General features: G+C 46.2%; 1 protein-coding gene across 2 annotated transcripts in view; it reads right to left on the bottom strand.

The window, feature by feature from the left end:
- Positions 1-10,074, bottom strand: part of HDAC10 (histone deacetylase 10) — a 79,173-nt gene extending 69,099 nt beyond the window's left edge. For both annotated transcript variants that reach the window (XM_077472869.1, XM_077472870.1), the window contains exon 1: positions 10,015-10,074. The gene's annotated coding sequence lies outside the window, so the exon portion shown is untranslated. The remainder of the gene's footprint in view (positions 1-10,014) is intronic.
- Positions 10,075-10,364: the final 290 nt, after the last annotated feature.

Here is a 10,364-nt window from a genome sequence, read left to right on the forward strand (position 1 = left end):
AATTGCCGTTCACACCAGCAGCTGGTGTGCAGTGCGATAACAGCGCTGCTGACATTTTACATGCATACACTGCAAAATATCAGAATTGCAATAGCAATGCAAACAATAGTTATTACTTTCTGTACAATCCAATATAAATTTACTTGAAAAATGTCCTTTGACGTTGTGAGTGCTGCCTATCTGCCATCTATCTCTTTCCACAATTTCCCAGATTCCTGCATGCCTGGCAGCTTCTGTTCTGCTGTTTACCTTCTATTTCTAAAAGACTACATATTCAATTGAACCTTGCTGTCTACAAGCAGTGATTCCCTTATGACTTAGGCCCCTTTCACAGGGGCTTTTTGATCAGGTCTGCCTGTCAGTTTTTCAGGCGGACCTGATCGGACACTCCATTCACCTCTATGGAGCGGCGGATGTCAGCAGTGACATGTTCTCTGACATCCACTGCTATCCGATCTGATCCTGTCTGTGAAATCCAGATGGATGGAAACCCTAATCAGTCCGGAGGATCAGATAAGATCGGATGAAAACGGACAGGCGGTCCGTTTTCATCCAATCTCCCATAGAGGAGAGCAGGGCTCTGTCTCAGCACAGTGAGCGGAGACAGAACTGTCATCCGCCTGCTCAGTGGATCGATCCCCCGCTGAGCAAGTGGAATCCGTATGATAGGACCCTTTATCTCTGGAAACTCCTCCTCTCAGCACCTCTGTAGTTCAGAAGGCAGGCTCTGTGAAATGTGTGACATAGCAGTTCCTATTCATAGGGCACAGGAAATGTGTGTCACAGAGTTCAAGGTAAATGTGTGGGGATCTTCACAAAGTGAGTTTACAAACTTCAAGATTTTTCACATGTAACATTTTGACCATAGATAAGCTTTAAAAAAAGAGAAGCATGGCTATGGGGAAAAACAAAACTATACTCACCTAAGTGGATGCAGCATTGATTCGATGCATATGTGCCTCGCCATCTCTACACAGAGAATTGAGCAATTAACCACCGTAATCTCTCAGGGTTCCCACTTTGCTTGGGAGTAGAGAGCCACGATTGTCAGTCACCAGCTCTCTGCTGTCGCCCAGTGTTCACTTAGCCATATGGTCAGGATCGTTTCAGAGCCTGGACTGGCTCTGTGACGTCAACCCACACTGTCAGCTGAAAATGGGTCACAGTAGTGCAGAACAAACTTGTGGAGAAATACAGCCAAAATAGCTTTGGCTATACTCCTTTAAAGCAGAGTTCCACCCAATAATGTAACTTCCACTGTCCTGATTCCTCCCCCCTCTGGTGTCACATTTTGCACATTTCAGGGGGGAGCAGATACCTGTCTAATACAAGTATTTGCTCCCATTTATGGCGAAAGGATCGCCGTAGTATCCACGGCCATCTACGTCATGTCCGTCCCCCCTGCTGTCTTCTGGGAGACACATAGTTCCCAGAAGACAGCAAGGACAACTCAGAACGCGCAGCGTGACTCACGCATTCACAGTAGGGAACCAGGTTTCACTTCCTGATTCACTTAAGATGCCGGCACCTCCACCCAGATCCGTGGGATGGGTCGGCTTCAGGCGAGGACATCGTGGGCACCCTGGACAGATAAGTATCCTTATTTTAATAGTCAGCAGCTGCAGTATTTGTAGCTGCTGACTTTTAGATTTATTTATTTTTTCAGCACACACACCACCACAGCATTGTGGGGTAACCTGGCCTGATAGGGAACTAGGCTTTGGCCGCGTACACACGCGCGGACTGTTCGCCCAACTTTGTCCGTCCAACAGTTTCGGCAAACAGTCCGCTCAAAATTAGCATGGACGGACATGGCCACACACGACGAACGAACAGTTTGCTGAAACCGTGCGCGATGACGTGAACGGCACGTACGACGGGACGAAAAATACGACGTCCTATACACTGCATTATAGCTTTCGGCGTGAAAATCCTTTCTGAGCATGCGCGCAACTTTGTTTGACGAACAAGCCTACACACGGGCGGACTGTTCGCTCAAACAAGGTTTCAACGGACAGTTTTTCGGAAATTCCGAAAAACCTTGTCCGTCCAACTGTCCGCTGAAACTGTCCGCTGAAAGCCCACACACGAGCGGACTGTCCGCCCAAACACTGTTCAGCGGACAAAGTTGGGCGAACAGTCCGCCCGTGTGTACGCGGCCTTAGTGTGAATGGGCTCTAAGGGTCCCTGAATTTCAGTGATAAACATAAATAACGCAAATGCATTATAAACACAAGTGCACATGCAAAACTGCACACAGAACACAAAGATTGTGGTGTAAACAAGACTTGTATCTTCGTGTCCTTTATAATATTAATTGTTCAGTCTGGTTTCCATTTTGTGTTCCGGCAAGCTCTAAAAAATAAATAATAATAATAGTTTTAGAAACTACATTTCCCAGCATTCATTGTGCCATTTCCTACTAGTGGAGGGTTACAATAGGCATGTCATGGGATGTCCGCTGTGCGGGTTAGAATTCAATAGATTGCCAGAATAAAGCCTCATACACACGATCGGATTTTCCACAGACAAAACCTCTGACTTTTGTCCAAAGGCATGTGCCTGGATTTTGTCTTGCATACAAAATGGCAAGGAATTGTCAGCCAAACACAAACGTAGTGATGTACTATGTGGTTTTTCAGCTCTTTAGCACCACCCTTTGGGCTCCTTCTGCTAATTTCTTGTCAGTAGTGTTGATTTGTGCTTTTCATTTAATTTCTGAACGGCCGTTCGTCAACCAGCCATGCTATAGAATTGGAGGAGATAACGTGTTATTTATTATTGGCCTTGGAGGTATTGCTTTGACCCAAGTCCAGTCCAGGAAAAGGAGAATGCACAATAAATGCACAATAAAATTGTGGAGAATAATACTTGGCTATGTGTTTTACTTCAAATGACAGTTTGGGAGTAGGCTGTTACATTTAAAAAAATACAATGTAAAATGGACAAGGGACACCGACATAGTTGTATCTTTGATCTTAAAAACTATGGGATAATGGTGTTGTGGTAATTTACCCAAAAAAAAAAAAAAAAACAACATAATAATATTATTCTCGATATCACTAGAAAAAAAAAGTTATTTGAAAAATTGTTTGCAATACTCCATCAGTATCACCAGCAAAGCAGCTTCATTATTATCCCATTAAAGAAGAAGAGAATATGCGCTGCATTTCGAGAGTTTATAATCTGCCACGTTAATGTTAATAAGTCTCCATTACGAACGCTAGTTTACAAGACCGACCGCTTCTGGCTCGACCTTGCTTCCGAGCATGCGCGTTTGTACTATGGACTTTTGTCCGATGGATTTGTGTACACGCACTCGGAAAATACAACAGACATTTGTCTGTGCAAAATTTTAAAGCCTGGCATCCAACATTTGTCAGTGGAAAATCTGACAATTGTTCGATGGAGCGTACAAACAGTTGGATTTTCTATCAACAGCCTGTCATCACACATTTCCCATCGGAAAATCCGATCGTGTGTACCTGGCTTAAAGCAGAGTTCTGCAAAAATTAAAAAATTTAATAAATAAAAGGCAGCAACTACAAATGCTGCTGTTGCTGACTTTTAATTATCAGACACTTACCTGTCCCAGGGTCCAGCGATGCGGGGGAGTGAAGCCCCGCTTGTCTCCCCCTCCTCTCTGTGGCGCTGGCACTGTAATTGTGGGCGCCCGGCTGCGCATACGCGAGCCGTGCTAAGGCCGTGACTGGCCGGGCAATCATCTGGGGCCTGTGAAGTGTCCCAGATGATTGCCGAGAGGGGGGAGGGGGGGAGAGATGGGATCTCCCCTCCGGTGCCGCGGTGCACCATGAGGAAGTGGGAGCTGGGACCCTCCCGACTCCCCCACCCCAAAAAAAAAATTACATGCCAAATGTGGCATGTCAAGGGGTCACCTCCCTTAAAGTGGAAGTTCCATTTTTGGGTGGAAATCTGCTTTAAGAGTATGTACATCTTCTCCATAATCCACAGTGATAGCTTCCTGGTGGGATAGCTCAGGTGGGTTTCGACTAGTATCTGAACACGCTTGAGCTCATCCTTGATATACTGATAACAGATTCCATTAATGCTATATGGCACAGATGGACGGATCTCCCTTTGCGGCCGTTGTTTTTTGACAGTCGGCCCCAGCAACTGTCAAAATACCCAAATAGCTATGCAGCAGAGCAGATTTTTGGCTGACAATTTTCCGCCCACCTCCTCTGAATTATTTAAGCAAAGGATTTTGGGCAGGAGGCAGCCAAAATGGCTACCCACTGAGCAAACATTGGCCAGTTTCTGAGAAACTGTCCAAAATTTGCAGTGTATAGTCAGCTTTAGTGTCTCTTTGATGCATTTACCCGGCCAAATCAAAGACATAAAACACAAGGTTGTGTTTGTGCATGCAGTGAGTGTGCTGAGATCCTTTCTCCAACTTACAGCTCAGTCTGCCTGCACAGCCATCTAGCCCTGTGTTGTGCAGGGAGGGATCGGGTGTGAATATTCAGATGAAGGGCTTTCTGAGAAGGAGGGGTGGGAGTGCTTTCAATACGAAACAATGTTAAGCTATAGTTCTAAAGACTACAGTACATGCAAATGTGACCATAGAGCAGGGGTTCTCAACTCCTGTCCTCAGGACCCACTAACAGGCCAGGTTTGCAAGATAACTGAAATAAATCACAGGCAATATAATTTGCTGCTCAGTGATTGCAGTATTCTAGTCTGCATCTCCCCAAGGTAATACATAAAATCTGGCCTGTTAGTGGGTCTTGAGGACAGGAGTTGAGAACCACTGCCATAGAGCATTCAGGAGTAGTGATGGACGAACGTTTCGCCCGGCGGTCGTTTCGCGGCGAATTTCCGACATTCGCGGTCCGCACGTTCGAACGCCTTTTTCCGTCGTTCGCCGCGGCGGACTTACGTGTTTAATGTATACAAGAACTTTAACCTTTGGTGACACGTTTATCATGTGATACAGGACAGCCAATTGAGACATGACAGCACATGGACACTTGGACATTCCCCCTAACCTATAAATACACCCGATCCGGTGGCCATTTTACATTCTTTCTTCTGTTACGATAGGGACAGGTTCCTGTGTGGAGTAGGGAGAGATAAACCACTAGCTATTTGGTACACAAAAGTTCTTTTCAGGACTGGTATAGGTGTTAGGTGTTGATAGGTTTGCTGTGCTGCTGATTCTTGCAGCAGCCTGAGTGTCTTTTGTTAGTTTAGAGAAAGGGAAAGGACGGTGTATGCTACAGGGACAGCCAGATTAGTCTTTCATCATCATCATCATCATCATCATCATTAGCTGTTACTATCAAGGTCCACAAAAGAGCTGTTCCAGTAACCACTAATCGTTCTCTTTTTTTGCCAATTTGTATAGGGACAGGAAGGAAGCAGTGTTGTCAGGCAGTGAGGGTAATTTTAAAGACTTGCTGTTATTATTAGTTCCACAAAGGTTCTTTTCAGGACTGGTATCAGTGGTACAGTAATAGGCTTGTACATGTATAATATTCTTTCTTCCAAATATAGAAAGGATATTATACTTGACTGCTGCCCTTCTGCTGCAGTCTGCTAAACATTCACAACTCACTTGTTCCACAAAAGTTCTTATAAGGACTGGTAACTTGGTATAGGGTGCTACGGTACATAGGCTTGAGTGCGGTACAGTCTGCTGTTCTGTAAGGACCGCTATCGGTCCACAATAGATAGGGTTGACGTGCACCACTGCTGACCGCTGCCCTATACTGCAGCAGTCCTTCAGCGGTATAGGGACTGACGTACAGTCTGCTCACTTCCTTGACCCAAAAAAGCACACCGTACTATATGCCCCTACCCTCCTCTTTGAAGAGGTTGAGCGGTGTCATATTTCTACTGGGGCTGCTTATGATATCCCTGTGCTGTGCTGACTTCCTCCTGGGGGTTCTTATTATGAGGGGATCACACCATCCCTGTGCTGTGCTGACTTCCTCCTGGGGCTGCTTACGGTGCTGCTGTCAGTGCTGTATGTCACGGTGCTGCTGTCAGCGCTGTATGTCACGGTGCTGCTGTCAGCGCTGTATGTCACGGTGCTGCTGTCAGCGCTGTATGTCACGGTGCTGCTGTCAGCGCTGTATGTCACGGTGCTGCTGTCAGCGCTGTATGTCACGGTGCTGCTGTCAGCGCTGTATGTCACGGTGCTGCTGTCAGTGCTCTGTATTACGGTGCTGCTGTCAGATGCCTCTATCACGGTGCATGTGTCATTCCGGTATGTCACGCTGCTGGTGATCATCTCCTGCACCCTCTTCTTTGCCTACCCTGGTCCCTGACCTTCCCTCTCCTCCATTGCCTTCATTAGCTCCATAGTCCTGAATTGTTAGAACAATTTCCCAAATAAAATAAAAATGCTTGTAGTTATCGATCCCAAATTCACCTCATACATGTATTATGTCATTGTCCAGATGGTGGGACTACGTTTTACCCCCTAATAATTACCACGTGGCCGCAAATTCGACATGAAGGTTTGCAAAGTTCGCCTCCCATTGAAGTCAATGGGGCCCGCGGCGAACGTTCGGTTTCGCGAACGTTTGGGTCCGTTCGCATTTCACTTTCGCGAAACGTCCCGTCGGAAGTTCGTCCATCACTATTCAGGAGAAGAACAGTAATTTGATTAACCACTTCAGCCCCGGACCATTTTGCTGGTCAAAGACCAGACCACTTTTTGCGATTCGGCACTGCGTCGCTTTAACTGACAATTGCGTGGTCATGCAACGTGGCTCCCAAACAAAATTGATGTCCTTTTTTCCTCACAAATAGAGCTTTCTTTTGGTGGTATTTGATCCCCCCTGTGGTTTTTAATTTTTGCGCTATAAACAAAAATAGAGCGACAATTTTGAAAAAAAAAAAAAAAAAATGCATTATTTTTTACTTTTTGTTATAATAAATATCCCCCAAAATTATATAAAAAAACATTTTTTTCCCTCAGTTTAGGCCGATACGTATTCTACTACATATTTTTGGTAAAAAAAAATTGCAATAAGCGATTATTGATTGGTTTGCAATCAATTTTGGTTTTACAAAGTAGAGGATAGTTTTATGGCATTATTATTAATATTTTTTTTTTTTTACTAGTAATGGCAGCGATCTTTATTGTGACTGCGACATTATGACGGACACATCGGTAATTTTTGACACATTTTTGGGACCATTCTCATTTATACAGCAATCACTGCTATATAAATGCAGTGATTCCTGTGTAAATGGCACTGGCAGTGAAGGGGTTAACCAGTGGGTGGCAATGTAGGGGTTAAGTGTTCCTAGGGGTGTGTTATTAACTGTGGGGGGCTGGGCTTTCATTTAGTGAACACTGATCTCTGCTCCAATCACATGGATCAGAGATCAGCGTCACTAGTTGCTAGGCAGAACGGGGAAATGCTGTTTACAGCGGCATTTCTCTGTTCAGCCGCCCCGTGAGACGATCGCGAGTATGCCTGCGGCGATCGAGTCTGCGGGACCTGCGACCGGACTCACAGGGGTCCTGACCGGCGCGCTCGCGATGGCAAGACAGCAAATTTAAAGGGGCGTACAGGTATGCCCATTTGCCTGCCCGTTCCATTCTGCCGACGTACATCGGCATGCGCCGGTCGGGAACCAGTTAAAGGAAGTGTTGAAAGCATTGGATATAAGCACCATTTAAGTACTGACACTGTGCTCAATCCCAGATGTTTTAAAGAGTCTAAAGCTGGCCACACATGGATCAGACTTTGGCCAGTTCAGCAGGGACCAGCTGAACTTTAATCCATGTATGGCCACCCTAGCTGTACAGCAGTTGTTCTACTGATCAACTTCTCTACAACCAGCCTGTCAGGTTTTTCTCACTCAATCGGTAACTCCAGCTATAGCTGGCAACACAGATCATTGTATTCTGACGGCGGGGAAGGCTCTCTGCTGTCAGAGTAGAAAGCGGGAGGATTCCCCCATAAACATTGAATGTGTGAATGGGGGGAAAATCAGATAATTTCTTTAATTCAACCCCCTGGTTGGAAAAAATAAATAAAACGTATGGCCTGCCTAAGGCCTAGTTCACACTCATTACCCTGTGGCCACGTTTGCTGGGCTGCTGTTATCTGTGAGAAATGCGGGGAAAAGGTCCATGAAACTTTTCTGAAACTAGAGCCGCACAGGTATTGCTATGCGTTTTTGCAATAATGGCACCCCCGCGTCTTCTACATAGCAGCACATTTCTGATGCAAGTGCAGGAATGCATGCGATTAATATGCAGACCCCCCTCCCTTTCCTTCACAGCCCCTACTTGTAAAGAAGGTCTTCCTACCTAGTCTCAGATCGTTTTCACAAAGTTGACATGTTGCTGACAGTGGCAGTAAAGAGCTTGATGTCTGAGCCCAATGTCACAGAGCATCAGTACTGCACAACACGGCTCCCCTTCACCCACTCGTGCCTTCTCCTGGCTCGGGCGTTCCCCTCTGGCCCCCGGGGCCCCTTACAGCTGTATCGGCTGTACCCCCCTGATGGCAGCCCTGGATGGCAGGCTTCTAAATTTTCAGCGGACAACGGTCTGTTGTCAGATTTTCCTATCGTGTGTACACAAGTCCAAAGTACAAATACACATGCTTGGAATCAATGCTCAACAATAAGAATGAGCTCTGGCGTGTTCGCATGCTCCACGTGCAGAGCCCGCCAGGAAGTCGGCGCAGCGATGCGCTAATCACAGGCAGTGAGACATTGCCCTGATGCATGGCTGCAGAGATTGGGCAATGTCTCACTGCCTGTGATTAGCGCAGCGCTGCGCCAACTTCCTCGCGGGCTCTGCACATGGAGCATGTGAACACGCCGGAGCTCATCCCTACTCACCCAACACGACATTAGCAGAAGGTGCCAAAAGGGTGGCGTTTAAGAGCTGAAATTCCTCGTAGTACGGCACTACGTTCCGTGGTTGTTGTCCAACAATTGTGTGCCGTTAGTATGCAAGTTCCTGGCACACGCCCTTCAGACAAAAGTCTGACGCTGTCCGACTTCATCTCATCGGCGGGGACACGCTGTCCCTCTCTCCATGGGGTCCCGTCTCTTGATTGGATAGATTGATAGCAGCGCAGCCATTGGCTCCCGCTGCTGTCAATTCGGGGGGCCGAATCCGGCATTCGTGTCCGTGTACGCAAATGCTGGACTTGGGAGCGCACCTGCAAGGTAACCCCCTCGGAAGAGAGCTTCTCCTAGGGCAGGGATATGCAATTAGCGGACCTCCAGCTGTTGCAGAACTACAAGCCCCATGAAAAATAGCAAGACTGACAGCCACAAGCATGACACCTGAAGGCAGAGGCATGATGGGTAGTTTTGCATCAGCTGGAGGTCCGCTAATTGTATATCCCTGTCCTAGGGGGTTTTCTGATGCGGTGTGGAGCTGCTGGGGGTCCCCAGAAGAGGATGTTGGGGGCCACTCTGCTGGGGGTCCCCAGAAGAGGATGTTCTGGGCCACTCTGTGCAAAACTAGCTGCACAGTGGAAGGTAAGCATGACATGGTTGTTATTTAAAAAAATAAAAACCGATCCTTTACAATCACTAAGTTTGTACCCAGATCAGTGTTCTGTGAGCCGACTGATTGATTGCAGGGAGGGGCTGAGCTCTATCACTCTACAATCATATTACCAGGCCTGATCTGCTATTGACTCCATAGTGATCTGTCACATGGATCAGTTCAGTCAGATGGATCGATTCATCCTTCCAGTAAATAGAATCGATGCAAAAGAACGATTGATTCATGAACTGGACATCACTAATTGTCAGTGGTGGGGTGTGAGAAGGTTGCCGGCCTGTATAAGGTAGAGGAGAGCACAGAAGAATGGGTAGAGCTCACTTCCATTGTCAGTGTAAGTATAATAAACAGGAAGGAATCATAACATACACACTATTGCTTCCAGTATAGAGACAGCAGGAAGAGCACACTAATATCACTACAAACATACAGAATCCTGCATGCAGGAACCAACATATCATAGGAGAGCACACGGAAAACATAATGAAAGTGGAACTAACCTGTATCAGTCTTGTGTTCAAAGTCTAATGCGAGCTAGATGGCATCATCTTCTTGTGGTTACACTATAAACATTAGAGCTCCACCTAGTGGCAGCCTAAAGATAACATAGCTTGGAGGTCTATTCATTTAGCTGCTAGCCTTGTACAGTTTGAATATTTATATGAAACTCTACAAACGTTTTTTTTTGTTTTTACATACAAAATGGGGGTTATTTACTAAAGGAAAATACACTTTGCACTACAAGTGCGGTTGAAAGTAAAGTCGCTGTAGATCCGAGGGGGACATACAAGGAAAATAAAAAAACAGCATTTTAGCTTGCACATGATTGGATGATAAAATCAGCAGAGCT

This window comes from Lithobates pipiens, unplaced genomic scaffold, assembly GCF_037356315.1.
Source record: "Lithobates pipiens isolate NorthernLeopardFrog02 unplaced genomic scaffold, aLitPip1_a1.2 Scaffold_8, whole genome shotgun sequence".
Taxonomy (NCBI): domain Eukaryota; kingdom Metazoa; phylum Chordata; class Amphibia; order Anura; family Ranidae; genus Lithobates; species Lithobates pipiens.